Consider the following 18,301-nt stretch of genomic DNA (forward strand, 5'->3'; position numbering starts at 1 on the left):
GCTGAGCCAGGAGCCCGATGTGGGACTCGATCCCAGGACCCCGGGATCATGACCTGAGCCGAAGGCAGATGCTTAACCATCTGAGCCACCCAGGCGCCCCATCCTTATTTTATACTTTAAAGAAAGGGAGGCTCTTACGTGGGGAGGCCGAGACTAATCTGCTTTGTGCTGTCAGAGCATGAACTCCAAATAGTGATGTAACACCTGCCCCTTCTGTGAGTGCACCTGCTTCCGTCCCCTCTTTTTATTCTTCTGCTCCTTCTTGATCCACTCTTCCTTTCCCTTCCCCCAGGGCTCCTAGCCTGCCAACTCCGCTTCATTGGACGTGGCAGTGGAGGGATTCTGGCCCGGAGGCACAGAACATCCACCCTTCCACAGCTGCCTGAAATGTCCGCTGGTCCTCACACGTTGACGCTGGCCTCGGCCTCCCTAGCTTGTACCAGAGAGTTTTTTATTCTCCCTCTAAGCCAGTGAAGCAGGCCTAGCTGATGATCTGAATCTTTCTAGCCATGGCTCAAATGAAGTGATTTTGCAGGCTCTTAGAACGAGTACTGCACAGAAACAGAACAAGATCCAGGGGTCTTTGCTCTCCCCAGTTAAGCAAAGGGACATCTTGAGACAATATTTCATTACTAACTTCCTATTAATAGCTTACATTTATTCAGCACTTTTGTGTCCAAATGCTCTTAAGTGCTTGTCATGCATTATATCCTTTAATCCTACAAAAATTCAGAAGTTATTCCCATTTTATTATCCTGATTTTATACTGAGGGAGCTGACTCAGAGAGGTCCAGTAAATTGGGTATTGTCACACAGCAGAGAGTGCAAGACACTCTTGGCCAGGAATTGATATTTCTTCCCCCTTCTCCGTTTTTCCCCCCAAAAGGTAATCTGTGTTCATTACAGAACTATTTCAATGCTGATTTTTAAAATTCTGCCTTCTGTCAATAGTGCTAAATCTGGAGTACTTTTTTAACCTCTTAAAATTGCACTAATTCTCATGTGTACAGCTGTGAACCTTCATGGGAGGAGTATGTAGTCTTGGACTGCTAAGAATAATTCTGTCTTCATGTCAGAGAAGGGTGTTTGAAGTTGCCCAAGCAATGTCATATATACTGAAGGATTCGTGAGAAATATTTCTTCACTTAGATTTGAGAACTGATTACTGAAAGCAAAATTTATTATATTAACAGGTTTATTGTTATTAATCTCATCCTTCGAAATTGAACATGAATTTTTATTTATTTATTTTTTAAAGATTTTATTTATTTATTTGAGAAAGAGAGAATGAGAGACAGAGAGCATGAGAGGGAAGAGGGTCAGAGGGAGAAGCAGACTCCCTGCTGAGCAGGGAGCCGATGTGGGACTCGATCCCGGGACTCCAGGATCATGACCTGAGCCGAAGGCAGTCGCTTAACGGACTGAGCCACCCAGGCACCCAGAACGTGAATTTTTAAGACTTGATGTTAAGGTTATGATCTGCCGCAAATGTGAGAGGAAACAATCTATGATCTTTGACTACCCTTTCATAGACCTTTATAGAGGCTTTATAAATACTCTAGCCAGTGCTTCTCAAATTGTAACATGTACATGAACTCCTAAGGATTTTGTTAAAATGTAGATTCTGGTTTAGGAAGTCTAGTCTGGGGCTCAAGATTCTGTATTTATAACAAGCTTCCAGGTGATGGCCAAACTGCTGATCCAGGAGAACGAGGCTTCGAGAAGTAGTGCTCTAATCCCACGTTATATTCAAGAAAGAAATTCAAATTCAACTATTTACGAACTGTTTACTAAATAGCCCAAAACTCAAATGGTTGTTAGAAACAACACCTGTCTGCAGGCTCCATAGCATTCTGATTTTCATGGAGTTTTTTGGGCCTGACCTTGACTCCCTTTTTGGTTTATATTAGTGCATGCAGTAAACTCTCTGGCTTTCCTCTTGTTGCTTCTCTGTAAGCTGAGTTATTCATCTCTTACTCACTTGTGTGATGTGTGTGGGCCATGGCTTGAACCAGCCCATATGTCTTCCTTGAAGGATAAGCAGTAAATTTTCTAGAAAACCACGCTCTCCAGCTCACTTTTTGAGAGGTCTCTGCGAGGTGTGGCAAGGGGCAGGGAGAAAGATTTGGAACCCCAGGAATGAAGATCAGAGTGGTCCTACCTGTGTGCATTTATCTGATAAAGTGCAGGAAAAGTTTGCCTCTTTCCCACCCCCACTCTGCCTACTCTGAGCCTTGGCCATGTCCAGAATGGACTCCGGATGGCAGTTGTGGATGCTCAGAGCACAAAAGGTTTCTTGTTTGCCGAAGGGTCTATCAGTGTTTAAATAGAACAGGCGGAAGCGCAGGCACACCATATCAGCAGCTTATCGGGGCCCACAGTTTTCCATGTACATTTGCTAGTCACTTGAATTTACCCAGCCCCATCAGCGCTGAGTTAAAAATTGCAAGGCCAGGCTGTATAACAAGGAGAACAAGAAAAAGCCAGTTACCGAGTATAGGGGTTTGTGTGGGTTCTCAGGACCTTATTTGCATTCTGCCCGTGTAGAGAATGAAGCTGTGCTGACCTGTGTATTAAGAGGCACCAGAGAGAACCGCAGTCTGCTTTAGAGGACTAGGATGACTCCAGAAGCTAGGACGACTCCAGAAGCTAGGACGACTCCAGGGCGCCCTGCGGCAGACGTAGTGGAGATACTTCCTGTTACCCTGGCTCTCTGTTTCCCAGGGCCGTAGTCAGCTCAGGAAGTGGCTAAAGGTGGTGTCAACTGTGCCTACGTAAAATTGTACGCAGTTTTGGTGTTTGCAAGTGTGTGTGCACACATTTGCCTGGGAGTGGATCCATGACCCAAAGGGCTAAATGTTCCTGTACTTTTTGGGCTACATTTTCACGGAAGGAAACCTTTAGGACAGATATATGGGCAGCCTGCTTTAGAAATGAGTCCTTTCCATTTATAATCATCATTCTTCCCAGGAACTTGCTCTATGCCAAGGGCTCTGCTAGCCACTTTTAAAGGATTACCTCATTTAATTCTTAGAACAATCGCCTAAGAATTGTCATTTCTATTTTACAGATGAAGAAACTGAGGCTTAAAGAGTTGTGATGTGTCCAAGGTCACAGAGCTAACTTAAAGATAGAGCTAGCATCTGAACCTGGGCTTTCCGATTCCAGAGCTCTTAACACGGTGGACAGCTATCCCTAGTGTTTTAATATACATGTCTGAGTTTTTCATACATGTTGGTTAACTCTAACTGGCACAGAATTGTCCCAGACTTCATCCACCTAAAAATCAGCTTCATGCCTGTTGCCATATTTATATATCACCAGTATTATTGAATTCCTATTTAAATTTTTTTATTAAATGTTATTGAATTTATTACTTACCCTCATCCTAATCAATATCCATGAAATAACCACTGATGTGCTTATCTCATTTTTCTTGAGTTCACACTAAAGTAAGTATATAACCATTAACATGAAAAATTTATGTCCCACCAGCATCATTTAAGGCACCATCGGTGTATTCATACTGTACATTCAACAGTCCTGGTGTAAGATGTAAAGGCTGCATGTCCCTACTGCCACGGAATTGTGGGCAAACTAAAATAGCCTCTACATCTCCACCCAGGCGGCCTTCCCGCCCAGGCCCTGGCCTCATGGGGAGTGGTGCTGGGAGCTTCCGGAAGGGGCTGGGCAACCCAATGGAAGGCACTCTTCTGGTGGAGACCACACTCTTTCAGGGCTCTAATAAGACAGCTACAGGGCCAAGAAAAAGACTATTAACTTAGCGAGCCTTGAGGGGGTTGAAGGATTCCAGGGACTGGGGCAAGAATCTGTACTCCATTGCTGAGTGCTCCTGAAGGGATTTCCTGGGATACTGGGGGTTATGAAAGACAGTCTTGCCATGGGCAGAGTTTGGGTGGTAAAGGGTTCCAGTCGAGGATGAAAGAGGCCTCTAACTAAACTCCAGTTGTTCCTATTTCCATCGTAACCAAATGTTCCTCCCTAAATTCCATCGCCCCTGGGGCCTAAATTAAAGGGAGAGTTGGAATCTTATTGTCTGAAATTGTGTGTACATTTGACCTACATCGCTGTGTCTTTAATACAAGCAGCTAAATTTCCTGACTTCACTGTATATACCAAAAATGGAGTAAGGCCCTGAGTAAGCGAGCACCTACAGTTTTTTGCCCCAATAAAGTTGCATTTTATGTGATAAACTTCCCAGTCTTGGAATTTTAGCAATTTTGTAATTTGGCAATCTCTCTAACCAGCCAGTAAGACAAAGGATGGCAGCATACTCATGCCCTGAGGGATGTGCATCCCTGGAGTCTGTCTTCCTTCACTGGCCTGGAGAAATCAGAATGGGAAAGGTTCTTTCTGAGGACCAGCTGGTCCTCCAATCTCTCTAACTAGACCCACCTGTAGCAGAAAAGTGGCCTGTAGCTGCCCTACAGCTGATCTGCTATCTTGATCATCCCAGACACAGTGATTGCCTGCCCATGATGACTGCAGCTGTTAGTATTTCAATACCAAGATGTGGGGGAAAATCAGCAAGAAATAAAGAAAAGTCTGCTCTTGGAATGGGCTGGGCATTTAGCATTGTGACTGTCCTCATCCTTGTGGTTCAGCAGTAGCTGACCCTGGACACTTCTCTGGGAGCTCCAGTATGTCTTGTCCCCAAACCAAAATTTCAGCTTCCTGGGGGTGCAGCTCCCAGTCTTTCTCTACCGTCTGTCCTCCAAAATGGCATGGCTTGACCCAGGACTCCCAGGTAGGGTGCTTTAAAAAATGTCTCTCGCCAGCTTTCAACTTCATATCCCATTCTCCACCCTCACCCCTCCTCCCACCAGAAGCTTGTGGCTTGAGTTTACAGGAACACCAGGCACAAATGGAATGCTGCCAGTCGCAGGAGATTCCGAGGGAGATAAAAAGCACATCTTTGACCACTTCTTTACCAAACAGACCCGAGATGTGTAATTAAAGGCCCCAGGACTCTGCTGGAAATAGGTTTAAACTTGAGGTAATCCCTTCTGGCACTTCCTCTTCCTAATAACCATCAACAAAAATCAAACAAATCCACCTGGCTCCAGCCAGTAAGCCTATAACCAGCAAAGGTCACGGGAGGAGCGATAAGAGAAAAAAGCGGCCCCAAACAGCGTTACTGGAAACACATGTCGGGACGTGCTACAAAGTGCCTCCTGCCAGGACCCTCCTGGCCCTGAGACGCGCCCGCTCTGCTGTCGAGAAACGCATTCTCCGCCACTGAGAAGGAACGGCAGTGGCACGCACGCACGCACGCACGCAGGCACGCAGGCGCGCACGCACGCACATCCGCACGCACGCACGCAGGCGCACGCGCACACATGCAAGCGCGGGGAAAGACGAATGGGGGGGGCTCGGTGGCGGCGTCTGCATTTGGCTCTTCTAAGGTGTGACCCAGCCAGAGAGAGACTAGAGTTGAGGCCATTCTTAATGTCCTTTAACTTCCTCCTCTTTCCAGATGTCAGGCATGGGCGTTATTGAAAATACTGTTGATAAGAAAAACCAAGAACGAGATGCTTGCCCCTAATTCCACCACGCACGGTTTGCCCCTGCGAACATCTTGGTCTGTCTTCTTTCATGCTTTTGATGTCGGATACAGAAACACATATGCACGGAAAAGGATTTTTTTTTTAAACTTTCAAACCGCATTACATGGTACAAACGATTTTTCGCCGGGTTTTTGTGTCAGTCTATCTTGAGCATCTTTTTTCATCGTTTTGAGTTAGTCGTTGTAAGTGGCTGAATTGTATTCCATCACCTGACAGCATCACAGTTTAAGCATCTCCGGTTGTTGAATGTGTCGGCTGCGTCCCGGTTCCTGTTGCTCCCCTCTCCCATTAGCGCGGACTATTGGGTTTGAAAGGGCGGGTGTCAGTTGGTTGGAGACGGCCCAGGTGAGCTCAGCAGCGCCTACCCCCGCTTTGGAGGGGAGGAGACTTTAGGTTTCTCACGGACAGTCGCCCCCTTAGCGGGTAGGCACCTTGAGGACAACAGAGAGAGTAGCCCTCTGGTAAGGGCAAAGCTGGTCCTTCCCTGGTGCTGAGATGTTGGCCGTGGAAGCTGAGGCTAATTCGGGATGACGTGGCTTTCAAGGTGGTGTTTTGCTGAGGGCAGTGAAACGTCGAGCTGCATGAGAGCTTTGAAGAAGAGTTTTCATTCCCTGCGTGGGTGTCTGTGATCCTCTGGGCCTAAGTGGTGGGTCCATGCCAAATCAAAGTTTGTGATGCTAAAATATAGTCCGATCACCAGTGAAGTTGGCCCCCAAGGTTATGCTGACTGCTTAACCATTTGTTCTGCCCATGTGTTCTCTCTCTGTGATATTTGCAGCAGGGGATTGCAATTAGGGAAAACCTCAAGGTCAGGACAAACAGAACAAAATAAGCAATGCATGTGTCCGGAGCACCTACTGGGTATCGGGCTGAGGCACATTATTGTCTCCACTTTCCAGGAGAGGAACCTCATGTAGAGAAACGTTCAGTCGCTGGCCCAAGGCTGTACAGCTGGGAAGATAGAGCTGGGATTCCAGCCCAGGTCTGACTCTCGAACCTGCCCCAAACCATTACGCCACACTGCCTCATTATGATGCATTTATAAAAGCTTTCTAGCTAGGCAGGTTTATATATATAACTTAATTATAGTTGACAGGCAGGACAAAATAAGGTCATTGTAACAAATGCTATTGTATTTAGACAACTAGCTTTGCAAAAAGCTGGGGGTGCAAGGGTGGGTGGAGAGGGCAAGTCCTGGTAGCATCTTTGTCAGCATGGTTTTGTATGAATTTGTCACAACAGGAAGAACTAAGGGGTCTACGTTGAGTGTGTGTATCTTGGGGTAGTATGCAGTTTCAAATGTGTACTGTTCTGAACTGAATCTCTTAGTTCGAATATCTTGAGTGAATGTAAATACATAACCTCCAATTAAAAATTTGAGTATGCATTCCAAAGAGTTGAAGTATAGTTATAAAATCACACTAGGACAGGGGTGCCTGGGTGGCTCAGTTGGTTGGGCATCTGACTCTTGATTTTGGCTCAGATCATGATCTCACAGTTGTGAGATCGAGCCCCAAGCTGGGTGGGAGCCTGCTTAAGATTCTGTCTCCCCTCCACCTCAAAAACAAAAAACAAAACATATGCACACACACACACAAGGTTGGAATTCCAGTTTTGTACTTTTCAAAATTTTTTTCAGCCTTCAAATTCTGCCTGTGATGCTAATCATTTTGATCTAATTGACCAAAATGAAAAAAGGCTTTGGAAGGCAAGAACATACTTGGCAGTATATGCATGTGTAGGATCTAAAAACTGTGTCAATGAGTAGCATACAGTAAGAAAACTGTGGAGTCATTACAGCCACGTTGGACCCTGGAAATCATGCATTTTCAGTGCCATCTTTGGAAAGGAAGGAGGAAAATGTGGCAATGAGCATGCTGCCCACACTGAAAAATCCCAGCCCACAGAGACACAGACGTTGGGGGTGGATGTTTCCTTGGGAGCAGCTGCTATTACTAAGACTCCGGTTTGCCCAGTCAACTCCTAGTCAGAAGGACAGTTGTACCAGGGCTGCAACGGGTTATTTGCCTCCTAGGAACACTTGGGGAAACCCATGTACTTGGCACCTGAACCCATGTACTGGCGCAGCTTTGTGTCCCAGGGGACTTGCTAAGAAAGCAGGCTTGACCCAGGAGGTCAAGGAGGAGCTGCTCCTCCTTGCAGGAGCACTGCTAAGTGCTGCTATGCCTACAGACGAAGCTTTATCTCTGATTTGGGGGGCGTTCTGGTGCTATTGTTGTCCCCTTCCCCAGGTCTCAGGGTTGGATTGTAGGCAGCGGATGCCTTCTGCCTCATGATTCGCCATCACGCATGAAGAAAATTGGTTGACTAGAAGCCAGGGACTGGGGAAAATAGGGACTAGCACTGCTAAGATACCCACCTGCCTACGGAGGTGCAGCTAGGCAGGCCAGGACCTGCAGATTATTATTATTTTTTAAAGATCTTATTTATTAATTTGACAGAGAGAGACACAGCGAGAGAGGGAACACAAGCAGGGGGAGTGGGAGAGGGAGAAGCAGGCTTCCCTCTGAGCAGGGAGCCTGATGCGGGGCTTGATCCCAGGACCCTGGGATCATGACCTGGGCCGAAGGCAGACGCTTAACGACTGAGCCACCCAGGCGCCCCAGACCTGCAGATTCTAGTAGGGCCCTTAGCATCTGTGTGCATGGCTCTGTCAGGAGTAATAGCACCTCTCCCACAGCTGGGGAGGTGGAGGGAACCCAGGTCATCTGGAGGGATTCCAGAATGATTGGGATGCAGGGAGGGCAGAGAGGAAAGAATAGGTCTTGGCAGATAAGGTGGGGATTGGGATGATTTCCTCTGCACACCTAGTCACTCTCTTTCCCTCCTGCATTCAGTATTGCCCACACCCTGTCTACCCTGGGCAGCATTGTAGGTGTTGAGTGTATAAAAACAATATAAGGTCTTGAGCTTGAGGAGCCCATAGTCACTAAACAGCAGAGGTAGAAGATCCTCTTTAAGTAGGTCATCACGGTGCAGTGTGAGTATCGTGGCAGGAGGAACCACGTGCAAAAGGAGTGTTGGGGTAGGAGCCATACAATCTGTTATTTCTGCTAGTTATGCTTCTCAGTGTTGTCGTCATAAATGGATTGTATGTGCTTTTAGGCCAGAGACCAGGTTTCTTTCTCTGATTCCTGCATGAGCCTCACCCAGTTCAGAGATCGTGGTTAAGTAGTGATCAGTGCCTTTAGATTGATCAATCAACCAGCCTTGAACCCTGCGGCAGGAGTGGTGGTGGGGCTGATAGGTTTGGATATTACAGCCCCACCCTCTTTTTAGGGAAGGAGACAGAAAAGCCTGGGGGTTGCAGGGAGGATGGTTAACCCAGGCTCTGCTTTCTAAAATGCCTGTTAAAAATGTATTGCATATCAGCTGAGCAGCTTTGGGTAAGTTACTTAACTTCTCTGAGGCTGTTTCCCTAGCTGTAAGAGTGGATGCTGCTGCTGACCTCACCATATCTGGAGAGCTGCCCTAGAATCCTGCCGGACTTCAGTGAGCACTCAGAACAAGGTGTGACTTCTCAGGACTCCAGCCACATAAGTACCTTTATCTTCTTTAATCAGGCACTGGTTCTTTCTCAAACCGACCTTCTCCATTCTGCTCTGAGCCAGACTCTGTGGAGGTCCAGAAAGGGATTAGTCCTTCAAATTTACTTTTTTTTTTTTTTTTCCAGATTTACTTCTAAGTAATAAAGGAGGATTTTTAAAATAAGTGCTTTGGCCTTCTGCTGGCTTTTTGAAAGCCTTAGCATAAAACTAGGAGTACAAAAAAGACAAGGTGACATTAGAGTCACCAGAGGGGTATTTAGCCTTTTTTAATTTTTTTTTTTTTAGAGTTGGGGGGGCAGAAAGAGAGGGAGAGAAATCCTCAAGCAGACTCCCCAGCGAGTGCAGAGCCTGAGGTGAGGCTCGATCCCAGGACTCCTAGATCACGACTTGAGCTGAAATCAAGAGTCGGGTGCTCAACCAACTGAGCCACCGAGGCGCCCCAGTATTTAGTCTTTTTAAAAAAATTATTCATTATGCATTGGGCTCCCTGCCTGGCAGGGAGCCTGCTTCTCTCTCTTCAGCTCCCTGTGCTTGTTTCCCTCTCTTGCTATATCTCTCTGTCAAATAAAAAATAAAAATCTTAAAAAAAAAAAAAAAAGGAGCGCCTGGGGGACTCAGTCATTAAGCATCTGCCTTTGGCTCAGGTCGTGATCCCAGGGTCCTGGGATCGAGCCCCGTGTCGGGCTCCCTGCTCAGCGGGGAGCCTGCTTCTCCCTCTCCCTCTGCTGCTCCCCCTGCTTGTGCACTCTCACTCTGTGTCAAATAAATAAATAAAATCTTTAAAAAAAATTATTCATTATGAAAAGGTGGAAAGAATAGTAGTAGTAAAATGAACACCCACAACCTAAGTTTTTTTTATTGTGACATCAGCCACAGCAACTTCTTTCAAGGCATGTCTCCAAAGGCAAGGGAAACAAAAGCAAAAATGAACTATTGGGACTTCATCAAGATAAAAAGCTTCTGTACAGCAAAGGAAACAGTCAATAAAACCAAAAGACAACTGACAGAATGGGAGAAGATATTTGCAAATGACGTATCAGAAAGGGCTAGCATCCAAAATCTAAAAAGAACATAATCAAACTCAACACCCAAAAACCAAATAATCCAATCAAAAAATGGGCAGAAGACATGAACAGACATTTCTACAGAGAAGACATCCAAATGGCCAACAGACACATGAAAAACTGGTCAGCATCACTCGGCATCAGGGAAATACAAATCAAAACCACAACGAGATACCACCTCACACCAGTTAGAATGGCAAAAATTAACAAGGCAGGAAACAACAAATGTTGGCGAGGATGTGGAGAAAGGGGAACCCTCTTACACTGTTGGTGGGAATGCAAGCTGGTGCAGCCACTCTGGAAAATAGTAGAGTTTCTTCAGACGTTGAAGATAGAGCTACCCTACGACCCAGCAACTGCACTACTAGGTATTTACTAGTACCAAAGACACAGATGTAGTGAAAAGAAGGGGCACACGCACCCCAATGTTCATAGCAGCAATGTCCACAATAATCAAACTGTGGAAGGAGCCGAGATGCCCTTCAACAGACGAATGGATGAAGAAGATGTGGTACATATATACAATGGAATATTACTCAGCCATCAGAAAGGATGAATACCCACCATTTGCATTGACATGGATGGAACTGGAGGGGATTATGCTATGCTAGTGAAATAGGTCAAGCAGAGAAAAACAATTATCATATGGTTTCACTCATATGTGGAACATAAGGAATAGCACGGAGGACCATAGGGGAAGGGAGGGAAAACTGAATAGGAAGAAATCAGAGAGGGAGATGAACCATGAGAGACTCTGGGCTCCAGGAAACAAACAGGGTTACAGAAGGGAGGGGGTGGGGGGATGGGGTAACGGGGTGAGGGGTATTAAGAAGGGCATGTGTTGTGATGAGCACTAGGTGTTATACGCAACTGATGAATCATTGAACACTACATCAAAAACTAATGATGTACTATATGTTGGCTAACTGAACATAATAAAGTACGCAAAACATAAAATCGGCCATTTTACCATTTTTAAGTGTACAGTTCAGTGGCATTAAGTACATTCCCAATGTTGTGTAACCACTGGCCCCCTCCATCTTCAGAATGTTTTCATCATCCGTACTATAATTCTGTGCTCATTAAACACTAACTCCCCATTCCCCACCCCACCCCTAGCCCTGGTAACCACCCTTCTACTTACTGTCATTATGAAACCAGCTATTCTAGGTACATTATATATGTTCACCACCTAAACTGAACAATCATTGATTTTTGGTCATCTTTGCTGGATCTTTTTTTACTGATGTGTTTTAAAGTATATTGGAAACATCACGACATTTCTCTAAATATTGCATCTCTAAGAAATGTATTCCCAAATAACCTCAACACTGTATATAACAACTTTAAAAAATTGTGTTAATACCTTAATATCATCTAATTCCAATCCACATTCAAATGTCCCCAGTTGTCCTAACAATATCTCTTATAGCTGGTTTATTCAAATCAGGACCACATACCGTATCTGGTTGTTAAGTCTTTTGAGACACTTTTATTTTAGAACTTCCTCTTCACCTCTCCTCATCCTCATGAGAGGGGCTTATCGAAGAAACCAGGTAGGTTGCCCATAAACCCACCTTCTGGGATGGTCTGATTGTTGACTTGCGGTGTTTAACCTCTTCCCTATCAGCTACATTTCCCATAAGCCGAAGTTAGACGTAGGACTTGATTAGCTTCAGGTGTGGTGACACTGCACACCTTTTATTGCCCCAAATCAGAGAGTTCATCTTGTCTGGTGGTCTCACCATGGGTCCCTCTGTGTCTGGGGCCGAGGTTGATCTGGGGGTAAGGGGTTCCTACCTGATCCTGCCAGTGTCAGTTTACATTCTCCTTTTCTGCACTGCTACCAGCGAACAATTTGTGAGGTGATATTTTGGTCCCATGTAGAGTATCCAGTTCCCCCCAAACCAGTGCACCCATTGATGTTCCTTGCCTGAGTCCGTTATTTCATCGGGGTTGCAAAAAGGTGATTTTCTAATTTTTGTTTCTTCCACATTTACTATCTAGAATTTATACAGAGTTATCCCTCCTTGCCTGGGACCGATTACCCTGAAACATAGGGCCAGAGGGAAAGAAGAAAGGGAAGCCATGAGCCTGGGCTCACATTCTGGGCTGGGGAAAGGACATTAAGCACTACTCCCTTACTCTGACTCCCATCTTCCTGGGGCATGGAGGGGCACCCCAAAGGATGTTATCCAAAGGGGCTCTACTTGGTGTTCAGTAGCTAGACTCCTTCCCCTTTCCCGCGTGGGAAAGTTAGTTAGCAGCCCTGCCTCCCCCTAGCTCTCCCCCTCCCCTTTAGAAGGGGTGCACTGCTCTCAACCATTCAGTAGAGCAAGCCATTTAGTGTTATCTCATCCTCTCCTTTGGGAGCATCTGCTCTGCTCAGAGGAGGCCCCAGGCATGTACCTCTGTGCCTAGCATCCACAGGAGAAACCAGAAGACGTTAGGCAAAAGAGAGATTATATTATGACTTATGATGTATCTTATTATGTTACTCAGAGAAGTGGTTTCCTAAAATCTCTTTGAGATGTGGCCATTTCTTTTGGAAAAGTTTGAAGCTTTGCAAACCTGAACTCTGGGGAAGTGTACCCTGTCCTCAGCCCTGTAGGTTGAGAGACAGACATCTCAGTTTGCCTGGGGCAGGCCCAGTTTATGCCTATTTGACCCTTCTTCATTTTACATCTTGGTCTGGACAATAAATTATGGCTACCAGAGCCGCAGGTCCATATACTCAGTCTCTAGAAAGAACATAGAATTTGGGGTCTGGAAAGGATTTCCAGATGTCTCTTTGTTCATTCTCCTGCTGGAAGGCAATAAGCAGAACTCGCCCACCTTTCATCCCCATCCCCACCATCCAGGAAGATCTCAGCGCCTCTCTCACAGGCCCTGGGTCCAGCCCTTCCAGGTTCTGTCAGTGGGAGGATGTTCCTCACCATCCTCCCCTTCTCTCTGCTCAGAATTACTTGATAAGATAAGAAAAACTAGGACTTCTGGGGGAATGGCCTTTGTTCTCACAGGGAGAAAGCCCTTGGGCCTGAAGACAAGCCCAGGACGTAACTTGTTCTCCTGGCTCCCTTGTGAAAAGAAGGAATGGGATCCTGGAGAGCCCACAGAAGTGGCAGAGCTGGGTGGTGACCCCCAGAGCCCAGATGGCCTTTAACCATCTGAGCTTGACTGGCAACTTATCCACCACAAGGCCTGCGGAGGGAAGGTGAGGCTGCCTGCTGGCTCATGCTGGGCCTGGACCCTGCCCAGGGCTGTTTGGGGAATGTCATTCTAACTCTTATCTGCTTTCTGCCCCCATCCCCACCCTGTTGGTCAGCTACTTCCTGGGGAGCAGACGGGGGACCAAAATGGCTATGTCCCCGGGTTGGGAGTTTACGTCTCTGTTTTGTTATTTGGGGAAGGATGTGCTTCATTTTACTTAATTATGGGACATTTGTTGTGTTCCTACTGTGTGGCAGGCAGGTGTCCATGCTAGGTGCCGGAGGTGCCATGGCCCTGGACCCTGACCTGCCCCAAGAGTGCTGTGGGTTTGTGGCATGGTGCTCTGAACTGAGGGCACAGAGAGGGGAGCCGTTGTTCTGCCTTGGCAGTGGGGGTTGGCGGGGGAGACTTCAGAAAGGAAGAGTATTTGAGCAGAGTCTTGGAGGGTGAGGGAGGCCTTTACATGGTGGGTAAGTCAAGAAGGGCTTTCCAGGCCAAGGAAAGTGCCTGAACAAAGGTCAGAGGTGTTTGAAGAATGGACACAGTTGGGTGGGATAGGAAGCTCGTGGACTTCGTAGTTGGTCAATGCTGAGAGGTGGGCTGAGGGAGCCTTCTGGAGACTCACAGACGGGCTATGTGGCTGTGGGCAAGTAAGTTCACTTTTATCAGCCATAGTTGCTTTTTCCTTACAATGGGGATAATTTAACCTACTTCATAGGCTTGTTGTGAGAATTAAAGGGTATATTGAATATAAACCATCCAGCTCGGGGTCTGGCATCTACATGCTCACATAGTGTAAATTATGGCACTGCTCTCCTACTAATAAAAGTGGACTGTTCTTTTCTACAACATACGGCGTGAATCGCCAGAGTGAGTCAACAGTGCTGCACTTCCAAAGCAGGTCTGGACCTGTGATCTCATTTAGGAGGAAACGGCCCGGAACGGGATGCCGAGGGAAGAAAACTCTAAGGTTGCCGTGCACGGGGCTCTGCCACCATCTTTCTCTGACAGTTGTGTTGGGCTGGCAGTGTGGCTCTTGATCGCAGTAAATGCATTTAATTAGTTTTTATTCCACAAATAATTATTGCGAACCTGCTATGTGCCAGGTCTTAGATCCAATGTCTTAGTAAGAATATGTGACTAAAGGCGACAGGGAGGCAGAGAGAGGAGAGAAGAAAACTCAGTTCTTTCCAAAACTAATTTTATAAAATCAGAAATTTATTTGGAGGCCATAATGTAACTGCTTTTTATTATTCCATGATGTCCCTGTATCTGAAAGCTTGGTAAGGTGTGGGGGGTGATTTGTTTGTTTCTAGCTCCGTCATTGGAGTGCAAGTGCCTCAAGAGTAGCCACTGTGGGGGACCGGGTCACATTTATCCATCTGGCCACTCAACAGAGCTCCTGAGCGGCTACTATCGGCCGAGCACTGTTCTGTGCACTCGCTGTTGAAGTGGTCTTGGAGATCTGAGGAGCCCTGTCCTGATTATGATGATTACTTTTAAGTGATCTTTTTTGTATTAGAAAGAAACAAGCCCCCTTTTTCCTGCTCACATAGACTTGTAAAGAGAAAAGTGGAAATCCAGGGACCGGTATTGTTGTCTGTGCTGAAATCAAATGAGGCTTAGGGCAGTGATGGGTGGGGACAGGGCTGGGGGAAGGGACCGGGGCTGTTTCCTAAAGGACAGCCTACCGGACTCTCCCACTCAGGAGGCCACATCTCACTCTTAGCGAAGGTGATGGGGTGGGAGTGGGGGGTTTGATCTGTTTATGAAATGAGCAACTGCTTATTCCCCTCTCATGCCTCCCACACTTTGCAATCAATCTCTGCAGGCTGAAGCTTAGTCCCTTGTGTTTTATTGGAGGAAATGGCTGCCTCACCCAGCGTAAGGTGACTAAAGAGTTATAATACGATTAATTGAATAGTAGCAGTCACTACTATCCACTTACTGCTGCTAGTAGTAGTTTTTGAGTACCTAGAATATTCCAGGCAAACCAGTGCTTGTCATACATCTCGTTTAATCCTGCAACCACCCTATTGCGTCTTCTCCACTTGCTGGACAAAGAAAATTGAAACCAAGAGAACGAGTGTAAGCAGGTCCACAGTCACGCAGCCGTCGAATAGAAGAGCTAGGAGTCGAACCCATTTCTCTCAACCTGCAGGTGCCTTCACCCATACACTGTCCAGCTTTTCCCTTTGACCTCGACCTTGACCTCCTCAACCTCTCTTTTCCTTCCCCCGCCCCCTCCTCTTCTTCCTTGTTTTTCTTCATGATTCTTGAGTTAACCAAGCCAGGCTTAGAAAACCCTGATGGGCTAGCAGGGGCCTTTTATAGCATGGCACCCGACCCTGGGGCTGCAATGGCTGACTCTGGCCTGGCGCTGCAGAGATGAACGCCCCGGCCTTGGGAGGCGGCTGTTAGCCCTCTTTCTTTCTTTCTTTTTTTTTTTTTTTTAAGATTTTTTATTTATTTATCTGAGAGAGAGAATGGGAGACAGAGAGCATGAGAGGGAGGAGGGTCAGAGGGAGAAGCAGACTCCCTGCCGAGCAGGGAGCCCGATTGTTAGCCCTCTTTCTAATTAACAGTCACCACCACTGGCTTTCATCCCCGTGCTAACTAGAGGAGTGTGTGTGTTTGTGTGTGTGTGCGCGTGCATGCGCGCGCACAGCTCTTTATCTCCATTTCCTGTTTCATATTTAATTCGACATTTTTTCCAGCTTGTGGATGTGGAACACGTGTAAGGTTGGGACATGGTCTGTTAGTAATCGTTCCTACATTCTGGGGCTCGTTTGCTCCCATTGAGCCCAACCAAAGGCTCGTGGGTCCTAATCTTCTGGCCTCCCATAAGTTACTTTGCTCTCATCACCTCGGTTTCTGAAGGGGCTGCCTTTGGGGCAGTGGTTTTGTCTTACATGCTGCTCTCTGGCAGGTCTGGGATGGTTCTTGTGGAGCTGTGCCAGGGCAGGTGGCACGGACTGCTGATTGATAAAGACGGAAGGCTCAGGGAAAGACCATCCCCCATCATGGCCCATTGGGTTGGGCTGAAACACAGCTCCAGACCTTTGTTCTTAATCAAGACTGGATGAGCGTCACAGTGAGTGTTGTATGTTCGCTTTCTGCCATTTCTCTGAGGTCGAGGGGACCCAAGCAGCCCTCTCAGGTGGGGCTGGCCCTGCTCAGCAGCTCAGGCTTGCAGACCTGCATCATGGAGTGTGGGGGTCCAAGCTACTGGAGAGGAGCGGGCACTGGGGACTAGGGAAACTTCCTCCTCAGTGGCTCCTCCTGAGCCTGGCAGTGGGTCTCTGAGGCAGATGGAAATCCTATTGAGCCTCACGTGTCCCAGGGATCCCTCCCCCATGTCGTAGCTGGGAGTTGGGGTTCAGAGCCGCTGTGGGGGGCCTGCCTGAGGGCCCTGGTCCGCCTGGTGCTAACAGTCCTCACCTTGCTAACCTGAGCTTTGCCAGTCTCTTGGCGGTCACTGAGGGTTTTTTGTTACTAGGAGCCTCTGATTGCTAAGGATTCCCTCGTGTATAGAATGAAGTCAGAGCGGTTGTAGAGTTAAAAGGAAGCTTACCAGTCGGCCTGATCTGGGAAGGACAGAAGCTGGGGCTGTTGGAGCCTTAGAATATGCTTGGGGGGCAGGGGAGTCTGGGACCCCTGAAGCTGCACAGTTCTCTGTGGTTTGCACACACGCGTTTTTCTAGGGAGAGGGTGCAGGGCCTTCATGAGCTTCCCGAGGTGTCTGGATTTCTCCAAAACGTTAATCACTTGTCTAATCCCTTCCTCACTTCACCACAGGGTGCTCTAGAGAAAGTTCCAGTGGAATATGGTGGGGAATGAGGTTCAGAGGACGCAAAGGGGCTTGTCTAAACATTTGTAGATCTCATACTTGAAGGTAACTTTTGATGATAGGTGGGGAGACACTCTTAGAAGAGTAGGTAAGGTAGAAATAAAATAGTGTGTATTTCTTTGCAGACAGAAGCAATCCGTTTTTATTATTCACTCTTTGCTTTGAGGATGTACAGTGAGGAGTCTTAAGTATAAAGAATTATAACCAGCCCAGACTCCCTGACTTTGAATAATCCATTATAAAAGTACAGTTCTTTTTATCATAATATTCTTATCTTCTGTTTGTTTCTGAGCTGAACAGAAATGCCCCAAGCTACACCCCAGCTGTAGAGTTTCTAGACCAAAGGCTACTGTTTTCTTCCTGCAGGAACCCTGGGGTGTTTGGGGGTTAAAAGGCCTGGCCCAGCCATGTGTGTTTAAAAAACAAGGCTGATTCCGCAGCCGGCGGCTCCAGCCTGACTCCATCCTGCTGTTAATGGAGGACAGAGGACCACTTATAGCTTCCTCTTCACCCCATAACAAATAACCCGGTGCTCCCCCAGGCCTTCCTGCGCCCCCACCCCCACTGCCCTCACAGTGGTGGCAGCAGCAGGCTTATTCCCAGCCTGGTTTCTCTGCAGGCTGTGCGGTCAGCCCCTACCAAGTGGCTGAGGCCCAGCTCCTCTCTGCGATTAAGGCCCTAACTAACTGCGTTAGTAGAGGGCCAGGCAGGTCACCTTGCCTCTCGGTCTTCTTGGCCACTCCAGTGCCTCCAGGGTGGGGTGGAGGCATTTGTCCTGCAAACAAAGCTTGGTCCACCCTTGAGCACAATCCCCTGTGGCACCTCCTCTGGGAAGGCCTCCTTGACTGCTCTAGCCCAGTGGGTTGTCTCTGTTCCATTCATTTATTATTTTTTTATTTTTTTATTTTATTTTATTTTATTTTATTTTTTTTTAAAGATTTTATTTATTTATTTGAGAGAGAGAACAGGAGAGGGGGGAGGGTCTTGAGGGAGAAGCAGACTCCCTGCCGAGCAGGGAGC

This window comes from Mirounga angustirostris, unplaced genomic scaffold, assembly GCF_029215605.1.
Source record: "Mirounga angustirostris isolate CCGP_5_RB_7025 unplaced genomic scaffold, mMirAng1.0.hap1 SCAF_7, whole genome shotgun sequence".
Taxonomy (NCBI): domain Eukaryota; kingdom Metazoa; phylum Chordata; class Mammalia; order Carnivora; family Phocidae; genus Mirounga; species Mirounga angustirostris.